Source organism: Phocoena sinus, chromosome 6, assembly GCF_008692025.1.
Source record: "Phocoena sinus isolate mPhoSin1 chromosome 6, mPhoSin1.pri, whole genome shotgun sequence".
Taxonomy (NCBI): domain Eukaryota; kingdom Metazoa; phylum Chordata; class Mammalia; order Artiodactyla; family Phocoenidae; genus Phocoena; species Phocoena sinus.
This window is the reverse complement of record NC_045768.1, coordinates 55855056-55864426: the sequence shown is the minus strand read 5'-3', so window position 1 is coordinate 55864426 and position 9371 is coordinate 55855056.

Sequence of the window (9371 nt, the reverse complement as noted above, 5' to 3'; positions counted from 1 at the left end):
AATTCCTTAGTGGGAGCCACTGTTGGGTGACTAGGCCCAAAATAATTTAGAGAGAGAGCTAGAATTTTCTTAAGTCTCGTTTAACCTTTTACCAGTTAGTGATGGCTCTCCTCCTATTTGTATAGATGAGAAAATGGACCTCAGATATTAAGTGGTGGAACAAACAGATTTCAGGAAAAGATGGTACAACAAAGCAGGACTGTAGAATCTTCACTGGCAACATTATTGAAATGAATAAAAAAAGAAGAAAATCTAAAAATGTACCAAACATGAGAGAGCACTGTGGATACTTCCAATCTTACAGAACATTGATCTTATGCCATAGACTTCAAAACTTGGTTGGTAACCAAGAGAAAAACAGAAGCATAGCACTGAGGAAAAGTTAAGTCAATGACATCGTAAGAACTCACTAATTATCCTCAATTTGTAAATAAAGTGAGAGATAAATAAGCAGTCCTGGGAAAAGTCAAAGTCAGGGTTTGCAGAGATAGGAAGGTCTGCTGGGGCTTGTCATTTTCCAGGGTGCTGTGCTGAGTCTAAAGAATGAGTAAGAGCCCTTGGAAGTAGGATATTCCACTGGCCGAATGGAGTGAGCTCTTTGATCTCACTCTTCTGAGGTTCCGCAAAATCTCAGCAGACGTATAAGAACCCAGCTAAAGACTGTACTTGGTCCAGACTAGCTCTTTCCTCCTTAACACCCATACCCACACTCTTGGTTTTCAGAAAGTGGATAGAAAGCAACATGTTGCTCCTAAAAGGGGTGGAATGGGAAAGATAATCTTTTCCCAGTGAAGGTGGAAACAATGACAATTTGAATTGATGGCATGAAGGAAAAGATAATCAGAGTTAATGCTGAAGAAAAACACAGAGAAATTAAGGAAGTTAAGACAAAAGATGATAGACCAAGAGAAAAATGATTGTCAACTTTGGGGGACACAATTGAGTTAGTCTCAAAAAACTCTTCAGCAACATTAAGAGAATAATACTTACAAAGTTCTATGGAAAGGGTAACCCAGAAATATCACAGACTGCAAAGTTCTTGTTTAAACAGGCAGATATTATTTCTCAAAATTTTAGAAAACTCAGATCACACAGAATCCATAAAACTCTTCTTGGAAAAACTACTTAACTATGTAGTCCAGCCAACCAAATTTGACTCAAACTAAATTCAGAAATGTAAAAGTCATGGTAAAAGGGTTAATGGTGATTACAGAAGTCTTGTATATATTAAATTAAGACTGAACAGTGGTGATCATTTTGTAATGTACAAAAATATCAAGTTACTATGTTGTATACCTGTATACCTGTATTGTAAGTTGATTATACTTCAGTAAAAAGTTTTTAATTAATTAAATTTTAAAAATTCTTAGGAAAACAAAAAATAAACAAGGAAGACTAAACAACTGGGGGAATTACAATCGTAATCCAGAATGCAAATGTTATCATTCTTAACAATGTTGAAATACATGAGCAACAAAAATCAGAAGGTAAATGCAAAGGGACGTGGGAGCAAATACAAGCGTCCATAGGACCTCCTTTCCCCCAACAAAGAGTCCATCTGTACTGTCTAAAGTTAAGCATATTTTATTTTACAAGTTACCAACTTAATGATTTTCATAATTTCTTTTCTTAACCCTAGAAGGATAGTCTAGAAAATATTCCTTGTAGTGAAAAAAATCATTATCTGAAATTTACCAACCCCTTCAGTTTCTATTGCTTTTGTTAAATTCAAATAAAATTAAAGTACTATTTATAGTGTGATTTTATGTATAATTCAAGTAACATTAAACAGCAATACTATTTATAACACAATTATAGAGTTGAACTCCAGAGTATAAGGTGTATTTATTTCTACCGATCCTTTTCTGTTTCTCATCTGTATGCAGACAGAGAGAGAGATTTGAAAATAAGTTAACCAAATGCCCCCCTCATTTTGGGATGGGGTGAATCGCTGCTTTTGTCTCTTCTTATATTTCTATATTTCCCAACCTTTAATGCATTATTTTAGTCACTTTTAAAATTTACATAGAGTAAAATTCACCCATTTTGGTATACGGTTCTTTTGAGTTCAGACAAATGCATAGTCATGTAACTGCCACCAAAATCAAGACGTGCAAGAGTTTCATCACCCCACAAACTTCCCTCTTGAGCCTCCTTTGCATTCAACCCCTCCTCCCACTCTCTGGCCCTCAAACCACTAACCCATTTTCTCTTCCTATAATTTTGGCTTTTCCATAATTTCTTAGAAATGGTATAATTCAGCATGTGTCTTTTGAGTCTGGCTTCTTTCACGTAGCATAATCTATTTGAGATTCAACTACACTGTTGTATTAGTGGTTTGTTCACTTTTAGTACTGACTTTCATTGTAAGGACGTTCCATGGTTTGTTAATCCATTCACCCGTTCAAGAACATTTGGGTTGCTCCTATTTTTGTGATCATGAATTAAAACACTGTAAACATTAATGTATTAATGGTTTTTGTGTGAATGTAAGTTTTCGCTTCTCTTGAATAAATACCTAAGAGTAGGAATGCTAGTTCACATGGTAGGTACGTGTTTAACTTTATAAGAAATTGCCAAACTGTTCTCCAAAGTGGCTGTACCATTTTACATTCCCATTTGCAATGTGAGAGTTCCATTCACTCTGCTTTCTCATCATCACTTAGTATTGTTAGTTATCTGGGTGTGTTTGTGTGTGCGTTTAATTTTTAACTATAAGTGTGCAGTGACATCTCATAGTTTTAATTTGCATTTCCCTAAGCATGATTTTTTTAAAAAAGAAATACGTCATTTTTAGAAAAATGTTTGGAAACTACTAAAAAAAGAATAGATCATAAAAAAGATTTAGAGTTTTCAAAAAAGTGATGAGATATTTTCAGTTTTTGCTTTTGAAGTGTGATGTGTAGTCAAGCTAGTGGCACCTTATCTTCTTTTCCTCAAGAGACTGTGTATCAGTCCCAGTTCTGCCACTATGTAACACTGAGACCTGATCCCCCAGGGTCTGATGCCTCATCCAAAAAAATGAGGGTTTGGACAACACTGATTGTTCTCAACTTTGGCTGAATATTAAAATCACCTGGAAAGATTTACAAATTCTGATGCCCAGGCCACACTCAAACCAGAAATTAAATTAAATCAGAATCTCCAGGAATGGGACCCAAGTGTCAGTATTTTAAAGCTTCCTAGGTGATCCTATGGGCTATCAAGGTTGAGAATGGCTCAACTAATCTTTAAATCACTTCAAATCCCAAAATTCTATTAAGTCTAATTTCAGCTTTCTCAGGCATATCTAACTTAGGTCCACTCTACTGGATAATTATCTGTTGGGGGGTGGGGGGAGGCCTCTCTTCTGCATCCCTTTCTTCTACCCACCCCCATGCCAGTAGAAGACCCCCCCCTTACATGTTGTGACAACCAGACACTGCCACACGTCCCCTTGGGGGCAAAACTACTCCCATTTGAGAACCACTGCTCTACTGCACGCCACAGTAAATCAAACACAATTCAGTGGCATTTAGAAACTTTTATAATTCATAACAGCCTTTTCTTCTGTGTTTTATCCTACCTACTAGTGTCTCCAACCCAAATTTTTATTAAATAAATGAAACAACTCTATTTCCAAACATTAATTTTGATGTTGCATTGCCAACAACCAGCAGAGGGCACCTCTAAGGTTGACAGAAACTTCTCATTTCTTCTGAGCTCCTGTGGGGGAGTGATAAGCTAAAGGCACAAGCTGGCAGGTCGGTCCCACAAGCCCTGTGTGTGGGACGAGGGGAGAGTAGGGAGGAAGACAAGACTGAGGGCTGACGAAGGATCTGAGGAGAGAAAAGATAACACAGGAGAGCCAGGGAGTTGGCAGGCCAAGCGGTCAGAGATGTGGGCCACTGAACTGGAAATTCATTACAGAAACTAAAAGCGTTTCCAGCTACATGGAGAGCAGAGGTCACTTTCAGCTTCCTGGAAAGGACTGGAGGGGGTATGGAAAACACCTAGACTTCTTCCTCTTTTTGCCTAGCCTAACCCAGCTGCCCCTGAAGAGGAGCACGTGGCAAAGGCAAGAAAAACTTCTTCCTACCTGTGACCTTGGGAGAGAGCCCGAGACACCATGTTGCACCTGCCACCACGTATCACAATTTAAAATTGCTATAACGTATTCCACTCAGGGAATATCATCTGGTTTTCTAGAAGGTCTAAAAGTTCCATAGGTCTTCTCTCCAAGCTCCTGTCATGCTGGCTTTGCTATTATTCTCAGTAAAACACTGCCATTCACTCAGTCTTCTTGAGAGCCATGAACTCTTCTAAAAATAGGTCTTCTAAAGTCAGCTTTGATTACATACCCCATCTCATTTACCAGCAGGCTTGATTTTCCCTCTAGCTTGCTTTTTTCTGAGAGCAACTTTGCAAACTCCTTTCAGAGGGGGCTTGGCCTGATGGTTCAAATAGCTCTAGCCTGACATCTCTCTAGTCTTTTGGCAAAATCAGAGCGGTACCCATCTTACAGACAGAACAGCCACCTAAGGAAGGGTCCTTTTTTTTTCAAAAAAAAAAGAATATCATATATTTTCCCATTTTAAAATAATGCATATGCAGAGGAAACTTAAATGTATATTACTATGTGAAAGAAGCCAATCTGAAAAGCCTACATACTGTGTGATTCCAACTATACAACATTCTAGAAAAGGCAAAACTATGAAGACAGTAAAAAGATCAGTGGTTGCCCGGGGTTAGGTGGGGAGAGACGAATGAACAGGTGGAGCACAGAGAATTTTTAGGGCAGTGAAACTACTCTGTATGACACTATAATAGTGGAAACATGTCATACATTATCCAAACCTATAGAATGCACAACATCAAGAATGAACTTTGATGTAAACTATGGATTTTGAGTGATAATAATGAGTCAGTGTAGGCTCATCAATTGTAACAAGTGTACCAGTCTGGTAGCAGGTGCTGATGATAGAGAGGGTTAGGCCAAGTGGTTACAGGGGGTGGTATATGAGAAATCTCTGTACCACCTGCACAGCTTAGCTGTGAACCTAAAATCTCTCTAACAAATGAATTATATTTTTTATTTTTTAATTTTTTTTCCTGGCACACATAATGTTTATTGAATACATGGATGAACATGATTGGGCTTCTCAGGCAGACCAGAGGGACATTGGTTTCCTCTTTGGATTAGATGGAGCACTGGGTGTAAGGACAGAGTTGGGCTGGGGAGCTGTATTGGAATGAGGGAAGAAACTGGGGGCCCAGGTGTGAAGGCAGAAGGTTGTGTAGGGATGAGGAGGGCCAAGCTGGGGAGCTTTGCAGAGATGATCTGTTCCATGGAGTACAGGAACTGAGACTTCACCACATATTCTGGCATATCCTGTTCTCCAAAATGTTTCTCTGATGTCATTTCCTCTGCAAAACCGCAAACTCCTTGAGGGCAGATGTGGTGTCACCTCTTTCTTCCTCAGAGGAGGTGGTCCAGCATTCACTTCCCTCCCAAACATGTAGCTAGTGGCAGGTCTCTGATCCAGCCCCTCCCAGTGGGCTTGGGCAGGGGTGCTCCCTGCTGAGTGGAGGGGAGAAGATGTCTGCAGCAGGCACTAGACTTTGTACAGATTTGGAATTTGGGAGGCCTTGGGCACTGGCTACAAGCTGCTGTGCATTGTACTGGGTCTGGCCGATGCCTACATGCTCTCAGATGGCACCACCCTTGCTTGGGACACCTGAGGCCCCCATGCCCTGCTGCTGGCCCTGGTTGGAGAGCTAGAGGGCAGCCTGGCTCTGCTGTGTGGGGAGGGGGCAAGCCCACCCCAGCTCATCTACCACCAGCCAGTGCCAGGCACCTACGGGACAGAAGCCTGAGCTAATCAGGTGGCTTGGTGGCATGAATTACATTTTTTAAATGTTAATAATATATACACAATACCAAAAATTTGCAAAGTAGAGTAAAAAAAAAGGAGAAAATAATCAGAGTTGGTGTAAATTGAGGAACAAGAAAAATCTCTGCCAGTCTGATATTCCACCATTCTAACTAAATCCTTTCCATCTTCAAGAGTCTCTCTCTATTTGAATACAATTATCTTTGGAGGCAAAAGATTTTAAACTTTAATCTAAATTATTCTTTGGAATAAAGTTACTATACAGATTAAGAACTTGGGCTCTGGAATCTAGCGGGCTTGGGATGGTTACTGGTTCTGGCACCTACTACCTGTGTGATCTTGGGTAAATTGTTTTATCTCTTCAGGTGTCAGGTTCCATCACTAAAAAATGGGGATCACAATAATATCATTTAACTCTATTATTTTGTGAGGGTTAAATGAGATAATGCATATAAATTCCTTAGGAGACACTCTGGGGCATATAGCATGCATCTTTGATTCCTGTATCTAAGAACTTTGTAATGTCTTTTGAACATACATTGGGTTTTAAAAGTCCTAAATTCTTGGGCTTCCCTGGTGGTGCAGTGGTTAAGAATCCACCTGCCAATGCAGGGGACATGGGTTCAAGCCCTGGTCCGGGAAGATCCCACATGCCGCGGAGTAAGTAAGCCCATGTGCCACAACTACTGAGCCTGCGCTCTTGAGCCCATGAGCCACAACTACTGAAGCCCATGTGCCACAACTACTGAAGCCCATGTGCCACAACTACTGAATCCTGTGTGCCTAGAGCCTGTGCTCCACAACAAGAGAAGTCATTGCAGTGAAAAGCCCTCACACCACAACGGAAGACCCAACGCAGCCAATAAAATTAATTAATTAATTAATTAATTAATTAAATCTTTTTAAAAAGTCCTAAATTCTTAATGAGGATTATGGTCTTTGGAGTATCTTTACTTGCCAGTTTCAACATATATTCAGTTCAGTATAAAGGTCCCTAAAAGGAGTAATAAAATATTAAAGTAGTCCAATACCCTACTTTATAGATAAATAAAGTTAATTCCAGAGAGATTAAGTGTCTGACCCAAGAAGGTACAGTTGATCTCAGAGCTGGGAGAACTTTTATTCTTTAAAGAAAATATTGGAAACGTGGTTCTGAATCCATTTTTAAGCCAATTTCTTATTCCAAATGTAGTTCATCCCAATTTAATAACATCACTTGTTTCACAGATGACAAATCTTGGTAAATTATAAACCAGAAGCTTTGGGGTCACTTGGGCCCAGGTTTGAATGTTGATTCCACCTCTTAAAGTAAAAAGATAACTGTGACCTTGGGCCTAGCCCAGTACCTGGCATACAGTCAATGATTAATATTGGTTGATAAAACACAAATTAATATTGTGAAGAGTATTGGGCTTTCCTTATTTATATTTTTTAGTGAGAGCAGATCAGAATATAAATATGCCCAATAGCAGATTATTTATGCCTAAAAGCTAAAAGACACTGGAGAGAAAATATTAGCACTTAGAGACAAAAGCTGGGGGTAGACATTAAAGGACAGTCCAAATGAATGATTATATAATTTGGAAGGGATGTAGATTATCATTTATTAAGAGGTTGTAAAACACTCTGTCTTATACTCTACAAATGAATAGATAAATCAAATGGGAAGCTTTGTTGGTACAAACATTGGAATATTGGAATGATTTGTCTTTGGTCTCAATTTCAGTATATTTTTCCATTTGCCGTGCAGATACCTGGGCCAGTCAAAGATGATATTTATTCTTCCTTTGGGAAGAATGACAAATACTTCAACACACCATTTTCAGCTGCTTTGTGGTACTTCAACTCAAGACTTTCAGCTGGCCTCGTTGGTCAGAATGTGATAGAGGAGTATAACTTTAACAGCAAAGAAAGAGAAAACATGCTCAATGCCCATACTTGGTTAATTATGGTTAATTTAATTATGGTACATCCAGGGAATGCCATGCAGCCTTTACAAGAATGACATAGGGCTTCCCTGGTGGCGCAGTGGTTGAGAGTCTGCCTGCCGATGCAGGGGACACGGGTTCGTGCCCCAGTCCAGGAGGAGCCCACATGCCACGGAGTGGCTGGGCCCGTGAGCCATGGCCGCTGAGCCTGTGCGTCCGGAGCCTGTGCTCCACAACGGGAGAGGCCACAACAGTGAGAGGCCCGTGTACAGCAAAAAAAAAAAAAAAAAAAAAAGAATGACATAGATCTATCCGCGCTACTATGGAAAGACATCAGTTATAGATATCAATGGGCCCTAGGTCACTCCCCTCAGTCCTAACCTCAGCTGCAGCTGTGGGGACAGTTTCCATGCATGCTCAAGGCTTCCCAACTCAAGTACCAACTGCAGTCTCAAGCGCTCTTCCAGAGCTTCCATCAAAGCTGAGAAGCTTTCTCAGCCCTCCCAGAGTGGACTGTAAGTACAGGGCAATTAACCTCTTGAGGCAACCCTCAGCAAATGAGGTTGCCTTCTGTTTTCTGGAGAGACAATTCTGAAGTACATTCTACATGGTTTCTTAGAGTCTCCATGACATTGGTCCCTAGGCCCACTGTGCTAGTCAGCCCAAAGATCCTGCTTTTAGTGGTTTGCCCTCCTCTATAATATTCTTCCTAATATTTAATTCCAGCTCATTGGAAAAGAGAGAGATAGAGATAGAGATAGAGATAGAGATAGAGACAGAGAGAGAGAGAGAGAGAGAGAGAGAGAGAGAGAAAGAGAGAAAGAGAGAAAGAAAGAAAGGGAAAGAAAGAGAGAAAAAAGAAAGGGAAAGAAAAGAAAGAAAGAAAGAAAGAAAGAAAGAAAGAAAGAAAGAAAGAAAGAAAGAAAGAAAGAAAGAAAGAAAGAAAGAAAAAAGAAAGAAAGAAAGAAAGAAAGAAGGAAGAAAGAAAGAAGGGAAAGAAGGAAGGAAGGAAGGAAGGGAAAGGGAGGGAGGGAGGGAGGGAGGGAGGGAGGGAGGAAGGAAGGAAGGAAGGAAGGAAGGAAGGAAGGAAGGAAGGAAGGAAGGAAGGAAGGAAGGAAGGAGAGGGGAAAAAAGAGAGAGGTTTATTTTATTATTTATTTACTTTTATTTTTTTGGCCTTGCTGTGCAGCTTGCGGAATCTCAGTTCCCCAACCAGGGATTGAACCCATGCCCTCAACAGTGAAAGTGTGGAGTCCTAACCACTGGACAGCCGGGGAATTCCGGTTAATGGTATCTTTGGATGATCAGAAATTTTTTATTTTGATAAAATCCAATTTATAAATTGTTTATTTTATGATTTGAAAATGTTCTCCCATGTTCTTTCAGAAGATTTATAGTTCTGTTTTCATGTTCAGGCCTATGAGTTATTCATCTATTTATATCCATATAGGTTATCCATCTTAGTTTATGTACAGGAAGCTTTCTCTTACTCATGTACCCTGATGACTCCCATAAGAACATTCCCAGGTTGCTGGAGGATAAAAGGCACATGGAGCACACCTAAATTACA